This window comes from Acomys minous (assembly GCF_964271855.1).
Source record: "Acomys minous genome assembly, chromosome: 14".
Taxonomy (NCBI): Eukaryota; Metazoa; Chordata; class Mammalia; order Rodentia; family Muridae; genus Acomys; species Acomys minous.
In genome coordinates, this window is record NC_140496.1 from 100,895,950 (window position 1) to 100,908,218 (window position 12,269).

General features: G+C 41.8%; 1 protein-coding gene across 3 annotated transcripts in view; it reads left to right on the plus strand.

Moving 5' to 3' along the window:
* Nucleotides 1–12,269, plus strand: part of TTLL7 (tubulin tyrosine ligase like 7) — a 115,270-nt gene that overhangs the window by 27,311 nt on the left and 75,690 nt on the right. Inside the window, exons 2-3 of one of the 3 annotated variants that reach the window (XM_084757295.1) lie at nt 7,003–7,326; nt 11,045–11,216. The exons of 1 other annotated variant lie outside the window; for it this stretch is intronic. The gene's annotated coding sequence lies outside the window, so the exon portion shown is untranslated. The remainder of the gene's footprint in view (nt 1–7,002; nt 7,327–11,044; nt 11,217–12,269) is intronic. One more of the 3 variants, XM_084757294.1, reaches the window with a different exon arrangement.

Below are 12,269 nucleotides of genomic sequence, written 5' to 3' on the forward strand. Positions count from 1 at the left end.
AAGCATTTTCATCATTACTTGTCTTCTTATCAGGAGATGAACATTTAAGCAAGACTCATTACGTGTATGAAGGGTGTAGTGAGGATGTGGAGTCAGATCTGCTCATGAGAAAGAATTAGAAGGCCTTGAAATGTCTCGCTCCCTGCAGACTGACAGGGCTTATGGATGCACAGCACAGTGCAAGTGCTGTGGAGAGTGCAGACTGACTATATTCACCTCTGAGTGGGTTATACTCTTGTGTTTCAGACATTAAAATGAGATGTTTAAAGAATAACATAACAATAGAGAGCAGTAATGCCAGTGGGAGGGTGTTTAAAATTACACACTAAGTGTGTGTTGTTGTTAAGAGGGAGTACCTTTTCTATGTTCTTTTCTATGTTCTTATGTTCTTAACATAGTCTGTTGGTTTTGCCTTATGGATTGACTGGACATAGTTGAATGAAAGTTCTTTGTAGATAATATATGAAAGTCAGTAAAGATGGCTAAGTAGTTAAGGGTGCATGTTGGTATTACAGAAGGCCAAAGCTCAACTTCTAGTCCCTAGGCCAATCAGCTTAGGAACATCTGTAAATCCAGCTCCATGAAATCATAGGACCTCTTCTGGCCTCCACGGGGACTGCACTCATGTGTGTGTAAATCCATATGCACACACACACACATACACACACACACACACACACACACACACACACACACACACACACATAAACATTCAACATATAGTATTTGAGTATAAGTTCCAGTAGCATGGCTGGCCATCCAGGCCAGATCAAGACAGGAATAGCTGTGGTTGGTAACACATTGCTAGAAAGTATTCTAAAGACTGAATGTTGTCCCTAGTGAGACCTGTAAAATGGATAGTTTTGAATATTAGATTAATATTTTAAAAATGGTAAATTGCAATACCTCATAGCACAATTGAAAAGCAGCCTTGTGGCTTTAGTGTTCTGTTTAGCTTGTACCTCTGAGAGTCATGCAATGAACACACGAGGTTACATCTGGTTCTGTAGCTGCCTTGTATTGACTGGCATTCTTAAGCACACTTAGGGTTGATATGGATAGTTATTGTCATGGGCTTTGAAGTTTTATTTTTGAGATGTTTCAAGCTAAACAGTGTCTCCAAAATAAAACTATTTGTAGGCACAGTGAAAGAGAAGACATATATTTCACTTGCTAGAGTACCTAATATGTTGGTGAACACTTAGTTAGGGTTACCATTGCCATAATGCAACACCACGACCAAAAGCAACTTGGGGAGGGAAAGGGCTCTTTGGCTTACACTTCCACATCATAGTCCATCATTGAAGGAAGCTGATGCACAGGTCATGGAGGTGTGCTGCTTACTGGCTTGCTCCTAAGGGCTTGCTCAGCCTGTTTTCTTATAGAACCTCAGACTAGCCTGAGGGTAGCCCCTTTCACAATTGGTTCAGTCCTCCTGCATCAATCACTAATAAAGGAAATGCTCTACTGGCTTGTGTAGAGCCTGGTCCTATGGACACATTTTCTTAACCAAGGTTACCTCCATTCTTCTGACTATAGCTTGTGTCATTTTGACATAAGACTAGCAGGCACACCAATAAAAATGCTTAATATGAAATATAAAGAACACATAAAGGGGCACTTGAATTTTTGAACAGATTGGTGGTACAATGCTGTATGTGACCTATTACTTTACAGTGTCAATTGACTGTCTATGATTAGAGAAAAGGAAGTGCTTGAGAGGAAAATAAATGCTCATGATTTGAGAGTGTCTATGGAGACTATATTATTGTAGCCTGGATGGCTTCGGGCTCCAGTTCTGTTCTGCATTCCAACCCTGTTTATTTTGAAGGACAAAAATAGCTCCTTTCCTCCCTGTGTCTATAAAAGGACTACTTCTATGGCAAAGGCTGTAGAGCTAAAGAAAGTCGTTGTAATAAGATGTATTTATTTATTTACTTTTTGTTTTGTGTTTTGAAACAGGATTTCTTTTGTAGTCTGGCTGTACTGAACTTGCTTTGTAGACTAGACTGGTCTCGAACTCACAGAGATCCACCTGCCTCTGCCTCCTGAGTGCTGGGATTAAAGGCTTGCACCATCACACCGGCTTGATTTTATGAGTGCTGACCTGTGTGTGTGTAACAACACCATGTGTGTGCAGTGCCTACAGAGGCCAGAAGGGGACATTGGAGTCTCAGGAACTAGAGCTTCAGACTCCTGTGTGCTGTCATTTGGGTGCTGGGAACCAAACCTGGCTTCTCTGGAAGAACTGTTGAGCCAGCTTTCCAGCCCCTAGAGAGATTTCAAAGATTAGGAAAAACTTATTTTTAAATAATCTTACTAAAATATAGTTGAATGTATTCTTCTTTTTTAGCAGATGGCCTGAGAGATAAAGGTGATTATTTCTTCCTTAAATGATGCTGTGTAAATTTACTTTGCACCTAGTTTAATGATCTAGAAATCATTTTTTTCCTGCTTAATATCTATCTTAGACTTTTGCACACACCTTTGCATAATTTATGGAAGTCAATAGAACACTATGTGGGGACTAGGGATTGTTCCATATGGAATTTCCACTTTTTGAATGATTTGCTCATCATAAGTTATTTTATATGACTTCATTTTATTCAGAAGCATTTGGAGATAGTGGCAGAATTATCTGACCTTTAAGCTATTTGTACAATTTAACCTTTCTAATTTTAAATTCAAGAGCCTTCTAGAAAGCAGCATTTCTCAGCATGGAGAATAAAGTCACATCCAACTTTGTCTGGGAACCAGCGTCTCCTGGAGGAAAAGGAGGGAAGGCTAACCTTTTACTTATCTCAAGGGGCAGCATCCAAGGCAGGGGTGTTTTGAAGGATTTTTCTGTATTTAAAAACAGAAGTAAGAAATCAAACCTGAATTCCTGCTCAGGTTCTATGCGGGTGGCTAAAGTGGGCAGGCATCGATAGATACTTAGCTTCTGTGATTCGAATCCCCGTCATAGGAAGGAGCCCGTTTCCTTCCAGGAGTCCCAGGCCGGATACTCCGTGGCCTTAGTTCGTTGCTAAACCCACTGCAGGGATTATGAGGGTGGGGTGCGTGAGTGTCTCAGGTCTATGCCATTTACCCATCTGGGATGGTCTTCCAGTCCTTGACAGAGTACATGGTGGTTCTAATGCAAATACACTTGTAGGCTTGTTAATTATTCACACAGATGTCACCTGAGGAATTGTCACTTCAGAAAGGGTGACTGGGCATCGTTTTCCCTAAGTGAATTAAACTGTAATAATCCTTTTCAAAGGGTCAGATTTTTCACTTGGAGCTAGAAAATATTCCAGGTCACTAGAGACTGGAAGCTGGGGTTGCAATGGACGAGAATAACCAAAGTCTGAAGTGACTGTTATCTTCCAGCGTCTTTTAGTCCTCTTCCCTTGAGTCACCTTAGTGGCCCAGGAATCTACTAGCCCATATATCTGTCTGTCCATCCTGCCCCATTCAGATCCAAGCAGGAAAACAGCTGCTTTGCTAACTTCCTCAGGCTGTACTCTTCTCGAAAATCTCTGTTCATGTGTATAGTTAATCAAGAATTTACAGTTTTATTACTCAGCCCTGGTGCTAATAAACTGGATTCCTGGATCCTAACTGCCTTGCATAAGGACTATGATGAAGTGGGGATCGTTTTCTTCTGCACATGGCGGAGACTAAGCCATGCTCTATCTTCAGCAGAAACTGGGTAGCAGAAAACAGGAAACTGTGGATGCTGAGGAGGCATAAGACAAATCCTTCTCAATTCCACCAATTTTGTATGTTGGTTGGTGCTTCCTTAGCAGTCTAACTAAAAACAAAAACAACAACAACAAAAAAACCAAACCAAACCAAAACAAAGCAAATAAAAAACAAGATCTTAGAGTGCAACCCAGGCTGGCCTTGAACTCAGTACCCTCCTGCTTTAGTCTCTCATGTGCCTGGATTATAGGCATGTATTGTCACGATGAATTTAATATTTGATATTTAATAATTCATAAACATGGATAGAAAAAATAAAACAAACATCCAACTAAATATACTATAAAATTGGTAATGCATGTGCAGTAAATAAATATCAAAGGAGGAATTCAAAGGGGAATTTAAGAAGGATTTTGCGATAACTTTTTGAGAGTTGGCAATGTCACGACATACTTTGTCAAGCCAAGGGGTGTCAGAGGAACCATCAGATTTATTTATGATGTTGAAAAGTTAAGTTTTGGATATTGAGAACTACACTTGCATCACATGACCCTACAGTGATGTCATCCGTTCTCCAGCAGATCCACAGTTTGATATCTATTGTGAACCTTTTGGTTGAGAACAGAGAACTGGCGGTTTTAGATATTCTCCACCTCCCTCAGTGTTTCCCTTCCAACTTCTGATGCAGCTTCCTGAGCTGGGAGAGCTGGGTTCCACCCGCATATCTCAGAACAAGGATGATTCTATGTAGCAAAGTGAAGGCTAGTACTTGGAGGATGCCTTAGATTTGTGTGTGTGTGTGTGCGCGCGCGCATGTGCGCGCGCCTTTGCACCTTTGCACACGTGTGCCCATGGACCCATGTAAATGGGTAGACAGAAGTGAACGAATATGCACATCTTAACTGCTGTCATATGTTATTCCTAGAGAGCAAGTGAGACTTCTACCCCCATACCCACCGCCATGCGTTTGGGGTGATTTGAGAGCTACTTAGAGCACAATATTATATTCTTAGAGAACATGTCCAAAGGGACTTTTGATTCCATTTAAGCATTTAATACTTTATGAAATAACTTTGTCTTCTTTAATAACTCTGTTACTTGATTTGAACTTTATTCAATTCTGCGCTTACTGAATGAGATCTGTGCTTTTTTATTATATCAAGAAGTGGGAATATAAATAGTAAGAAGGTAAGATGCCTTCACTGTGTGCTGGCTTAGCAGTCCCTACAGTTTCTTACATCACACTAGGCTAGATTCTAAGGACGAGATGCGCCACAGACCTTTGTGGGTATTACATTTGAGTGGTGCCATTTAGTCATAAACATTGCGCAGACACCAAGCAAGCCGTGGAAATCTGAAGCAAATAATAGTAAACCAGTGCAGCAGCTACTGCCCATGGTCAATGTTACTGCTGCTCCCAGAATGAATAAATGGTTCTTTGATTCTTCGGTTTACTCACGCTTGGCTCCTACCAGCTTTGTCGAAGTGTCTGATCAAATGGCTCTTTCAGGCCTATAACATTCTACATAGCCAGCTCTGGGTTTCAGGAGGATAGCCAGCCTGGGAATGGTGCACAAAAGGTCTTGTGTTTAGGAAGCAAGTAGATTCTCCAAACTTTCTGAATTGGAACACACAATGAAGTGGGCCAATATAGCATTGTTAGGAGAACAGTTAGGGTGACGTCATCTGTTGTTCACCAACTATGCAGCTGTGAATGCTGAGATATATTGTCACTTATTGGCAGAAACATAGAAATAGGATAGGTTGGGCTAGGGAGGGAATGGAGCTTCTGGTTTTTTAAAAGACATTTTTGTTTTATGGGTACCAGTGTTTTGCCTGCGTGCACGTGTGCTCTTCGCATGTGTGCAGTGGCTGCGGGGACCAAAAGAGTGCATTGGATGCTCCTGAGTCTGGAATTACAAGTGGTTGGGAGCAGCTACGTGGGTTTTAGGAACCCAGCCTGGGACCACTGCAAGAGCAGCAGGTGGTTTAACCACTGAGTCGGTTGGTTCTCCAGCCCCGCGTTTAACTAAAGGCACATCCATATAAAATCAGAGATGTTTCGTATCTTACCTTCAGTCTTGAAGTTTGTTTATTTTCTGGGCCTTCCTCATTCACATTTTTCTGCAGATCTTTTCATGCGTGGAGCCAGTTCCTACCTGCTTCTCTAAGTGAGGCATCTCGGAGTTGTGAGCGATTGCCACTTCTTTTTTGATCACCACGCCTGACTGCTGTGTTACATTAGCAGTCTCCCTCCCTCCCCCTCTCTCTCCTTCTCTTATGTCTCTCTGTCTCTCTGTCTCTGTCTCTCTCTCTCCCTCTCATGTGTGTGTGTGTGTGTGTGTGTGTGTGTGTGTGTGTGTGTGTGTGTGTGTGTGAAATGCTGCCCATGGCCAAACTCTCATTTTTCCTTTTATGAACTTTCCAGATATCTTCCTCACACTGTTTCTGCCGCCCCCACTACACGGCTGGAGTAGGCTATGTGCCACTGGCTCTGTGTTGCCACTGAAGTGAGATTCGAGGGTGATTTCCAGCATGGTGCTTCCAGGGAAAACACCATGGGCCCAGTGAATGGATTAGGGCATTTTCATTCCTACTGATTACTTCAAAGGGCTGGCCCATGATAGACGTGTGTTAACGCATGGTGATGTTAATTGCCACGTCTTCGGTGTGTGGTGGGGGGAGTGCAGGTGCTCACTCTAAAGAAGAGTGCTGGCTGCCATGTCCTCCTTCCTCTTAGGGATATCTGACTTGATGTTTATTTTTCCCATGCTGTTCTGAATACCCTTTTCTCATATGCATCGGTTTCTAAGCAATGTGTGTGTGTGTACGATTTGTGTCATTTTGGGGGGACTGTTTTCTAAAATTTGACTTTTTCATGTGATTCTCCACCCACTTCAGTTCTTTTCATTGGTGTATAGCATTTCACATCATGAGTGTACCACAGTGTTTTTATCCTTTCACTCTGATGCTGATCTGTTCCTTCTTCCTCTACACTTATCCCCCTGTCCTTCAACAATTTGAGCCTCTGTGACCTTTCAGATCAAGGTCCCTTACCTCTGGCCCAACACTAGTATAATGTGTGTTATTAAACTTGACGGTCACTGTGGGTCTTCATATTTAATGATTTTGATGGATTTGTTATCCAAAAAATGAATGCATTGGTCAGTGTGGTAGCTAGCTTGGGGTCGAGAGGTGTGAAACCTTTTTAGGTTAGCTGACTTCAGCTCACTCAGCTTTAGCAAGTGAAGAGCTTTATAGGATTATTTTTTCGTAGCTGCTGAACTAAAGCACTTTTTTTTTTTTTTTGGCCAGTGATGTCTCCTCCGCTCATTGCTTAGCCAGAGGATTTCCAAGTTAGCCATATGGCCGAGTTTCAGAAGATCCACTTAAAAGAAATGGACTCCAGTGTCGCATGACCCTCTACTTCCCAGGGTACAGCCAACCCACCATTGGCCTTATAGTCCAGCTTCATTCTGCATCAGAGACATGGGAGAAGGCTGCCCACTTTAGAGGTCTTGTCACCAAACTGCAGATTCTCTAGGTCTGGGACTGGCTTGAGAGCATCTGTTCCTAAGAGGTGTGCAGGTTGTGTTGAGGCTGCAGATATTCCGAGAGTCACTTTCCAGCTTGTATCAGGTACTTTTCCATTGTTGTTATGGAGTATAAGGCAGAAAGGGTTTATTTTGCCTTATGGTTCCAGAGAGGTAGAGTCTAGCATGGTGGAGAAGGCAAGGCAACAGCCATACTCAGCATTAAATAATTTAAATGCATAGTTCACTTTTTTAAAAATAGGTAAAATTAGGTCTGGAGAGATGGTTAGGCTCACAACCAAAAATATAAAAATAGGTAAATTTAGAAACCTATCCAAACCCCTTAGAGGAAATGGGACATCGTTCTTTTAAGGTTTCTTCAAGCTGATTTAGGGTGAATAATACCTTTGAAGGGGCCCCCCAATATGGGGGAAATGGTTAAGTAAACCAGGGATAGCATTTGTGGTCCATTTTCCAAATGTTGGGAAATTCCAGGCTTAATAGGAGTCCTGTGTGGGACAATCTGAAGTGCTGGACCAATTGGGATCAGAAGCTTTCTACAAAGCTGTCCTGGAAGCTGTCCTGTTCTGATGGGCAACAGCAACCGAGGCGCCTGGGGCTGGAACATGGAGGGTGCAGGATGTCAGTGACCAGCATGCTGAGAGGAATGAATCCTGTCAGGTCTGATCCAGCATCGGCGTCCAGTTCTTTTGTTCTGAAAACACAATTTCTCACAAGCATTATACAGTTCTAACATTATGAGGTGAGCAGGATGTACAGAGCAATTAAGGCTGGTTCTCTGCTCATTGTGTGAGCAGAAGTAAGACATCTGCAAATCTTCCTTTATGTCATACTAAGCATGGCCTCTAATTATAAGTCACAGAGAATCTGTGACCAACATGAAGCCTTGTCTGCGCACAGACCTTCGTATCTCAGCCAGTCTCAGAGCTACTCCCAGGTAGCAATAGTAGTTACCTGCTTGTTCTGCAGTTTGAATTCTTCACATCCTGATTGAAGCCCACTCACTCATCCTCTCCGGATCCCACCCCCTTCCTCATCCCCTTTCCCTCCCTCCCCTAATCCTTAGAAAGGGAGCGCTCCTCCCCTTACATTTAACCTCAATTTATCCAGTGTCCTCTGTACTACCTGTAACCTCTTCCTTTGTGCCCTGGCAAGGCCACCTCACCAGGGTGGAAGTGAACAACATTAGGAGGCCCAAATCTATGTCAGAGGTAGTCCCTACTCCACATATTATGGGACCCACAAGGAGACTGTGCTGCCTATCGACTACATCTGAGCAGGAGGTCTAGGTCCACATCCCACATGGACCTTGGTTGGCTCATCAGTCTCTGTATTGTAATGTGGTTAACTTGAATTAAAGTGGCTAACATCTGTTTACTCTCTTGGTCTACAGATGCTTATTTTTATTCGGAGTTGGTTATAAGTTATTATTGGAATTTTACAGAGAGGAAACTAGGTTTGACTCAGGAACATCTCTCTTTTCCTTTATCTTTCTTTTGTAGGTAAGGAGATAGGAGCTGAAAAGAAAGAAAGAGATATAGAAATACAGAGGGAGGATAGAACAAAAGTAGATTATTGAATCTACTCCTCATCTCAAAGCCCAAATTGTTACTCACAAATAAGGTTATTTAATTCAATGATATTGAATTTTGTATATTGATGGACTCATGGTCATGTCAAAATCTAGTCTAATTTTATTACAAGAATATATATTCTAGGTCTAATAGATAGATAAGGTTCTATAGATATATAAGGTAAAATAGATAAATAAGGTCTTCAAAACCTACAGAATATGACATTTAATTTTTTTTTATTATTCTAAAGATTCTTTGACAACAATACAAGTTAACTCCTGACAACACCCAACCGACCTTAAAAAAGATGATGAGCATCAAAGAACCTACTTATGGAGTTGGCTTTAAATGTGGCAAACCAGGCACTGGGCAAAAATGTCCTCGTTTCTGACACAGACAGAATTCTGCCTAAAAATAGGCAAATTTAGATGCAGGCAGACTAGATGGCTGAACTCTGCCAAGCAGGGTAAACAAGTCCTCAATAGTTCCTGCCTCACATATATGTCTGTCAGACATACTGGGCCAGAAGGCTGAAGATGATGCTCCAATGTTATAGAGAGTGTTGGGTGACTGTCTTGCTCATTTTTTCATTTTAGAAGCTGCTAATCTGCCCTTCTGGTTCACTTATGTATTTAAGTTTTATTCTTTCTCTAATCTCTGATGAGGTTGAAAATCAGATAGTTTAGTCTTTCAATTAAGCTTCGTAGGTTAGGGGTTAAGATGTTTTTAAATCAAGATAGATGTTTTAAGTTAAAAGAGATGAGATGGGATAGATATTGATCTTCATTCAGAAATTTAGACCTAACAAGATAGGAAAGGTGTTTACTTCAAGTTTGCCAAGAACAAATAGCCAAATCATTATGAATGCAGCATTTATATAATTCCTGTCTGTCTCATGGTTCTTCCTGCTGTATGTAGTTTATTTTATTCATGTGTAATAATATAAATGTATATAATAAAAAAGAAACATAATAAAAAATAGGTAAAAATAGGTAAAATTGACTCCTACCTTTCTCCCAGCCACAGTAGACCAACAGGATCTGTATGCACTGAATACAGTGTTCTGTGGGCTTAACCCAGTAATGCTGTCATATATTTTAATTTAAATATGAGAATTGTATGATGTAAATGATAGGAATTTGCTTCTCACAATTCCATGGCCCTCTTTACTCTTAAAACGATTGCAAAGTCAGTTTTTAAAAATTAATTGTACTAGTCAATATGTGTTTCTATGACAAAATACCAAATATTGGATCGTGTGTGGGTAGTAAAAACCTATTTCTGACAGTGTTGACATAACAGCATACACAGTTGTGGACTGAAGGATGTGATGCACTCTGTGCTTTCGAGGTAGCATCTTGTTGCTGTGTTCTCACATGGCATAAGAGAGAAAGGCAAAAGGGGACCCCCACACGGCACGAAGCTCTGTGCATGAGAGAAACCTTTATGATGTATTCACCGTCTCCAGCTCATCCACTTAGTAACGAGAGTCTCCTGAACACTTCCCGGCTCTAGTTCTGAGAAAGACTTGGCAAGGAAGACTAAAGAAGCCCTTTCTTTGGGGGAACTCAAAGGGGGGTTTTGATGGGATACAAATAAGGTTGTCCAAGGTAGGTCAGCAGAGGGAGAAATGACTCACATGTGATCAAAGGCTGATGTGATCATTCGCCTAGATTTTGAGTGATTGGTGGGGGGGTCAAGAAGAGCTAGGAGGAGCTCTCAGGCTTAGGTGCTTTGGCTTGTTTTGGGCTTTTGGTGAGAAACCACTGGCTTAAAGTATTATCTAGGCAAATAAAACATACCTCCAGCTTAAGGGGAGCAGACCTCAGTAGCTTAGCTTCATGGTGTCGTAAGTGTGTTTTCTCAAGTTCCTTGTCTGAAAGACAGTGAATTAATTAGAATGGGGAGGATACAGCTAAGACCACCTCACTGTTTACTGGGCACCCACTAACTCACAAACGGGATGGAGCAGAGTCTATGTGTGCCTAGGATCATTTTAGACACTTCAAATTCCTGTGTGACTAGGAGAAACATGTTTATTCTGCACTATAAACTAAGTTGTTGTGGTTTTTTTTTGTTTTTGTTTTTGTTTTTATAACTTACATTTAGAAATTAACAAGGCTGTTTTAGGACTCCCAAAAGCACTGTATTCAAATTCTTCCTGACTTGTCACCTCCTTCTAATGGGGTGGTGAGGTGTCACTGTAAATGGGGCCTTTGTTTACTCCAGTGACAGGTGTCGGTCACGAAACCACAAACTCAATCTGCTCCCTGAAGTATCCGAGAGCTTCTGAACAGAGCCGAACTGAACCCGTGGCCACTCCTTCCTTCCCTTGTGCAGTGACCTGGTCCACTTCCAGCGTGGAACTGGATGCTGGGAGATCAGATCAGAGATGTTTACTGTGAGTTCCCTGTTTGGTTTGAAGTTTGTGAATTTCCAGAAGACAGCCTGTCTTACTGAGTACCAAATTAGCCTTGCAAGCTCCTTATAAGTCCATGTGTTGTTAGTGTGATGTCTAAAAATAGTGGAGCTGGATGGATGAGATAGCCACCTAAGCAGAACCAAATCAAAGCTCTTGGTTTTTAACTTGGAGCCATAGCTTCTATACCCAGATGTGGGAAAACGAACTGACGTTCAAAGCTTGCTAACAACATTACTTGCTTTAAATGTGTATCACATTGCCTATCCATTGTAGGTCTCTAACAAAGAATAAGTTACTATATATATAATCATACTGGAGACTTATTTGTATTAAATTGATACCTGAGAATAAACAAAGCTGTGAGTGTCCTATAATGATGTCTTATTGTTAATAATCAATATCAGGGGTGATGGCTGAATGAGTCTACTTTAATGTCACAGGATTTCTGATAAACCTGATAGTATGGTGAAAGTTCTTGTGTCATCTCTTAGTTTAGCATAATAGTCTAATGTCTTTTCCATTATGATTAGAGACATTTTATGAGAGCCCAAAGATGAAAGAACTGAGAGTTGAGAGTGTGAACTTGTCACTGTAGTCAAGACCTGGTGCAGACACTTGCACTGTAGACCCTGCACTATGGATACTGCACTGAGGACACTGCACTCCTGACCCTGCAATGCTGACGCTATACTGCTGACACTGCACTGCAGACCCTGGATTGCAGACACTGCACCACAGACAGTGCACCACTGACTCCGCACTGCTGACACTGCACCACAGACACTGCACTGCTGACACTGCACTGCAGACCCTGGGTTGCAGACACTGCGCCACAGACACTGCACCACTCACTCTGCACTGTTGACACTGCACCACTGATCCTGCACTGCTGACACTGCACAGCTGACACTGGATCATAGACAGTGCACCACATGGACACTGTAGATACTGCACAGCCAACACTGCAGATGCCCACAGATCATACCGAAGGTGCTGTTGAGATGTGGCTGAATCAGGATAGTTTATTCCTTA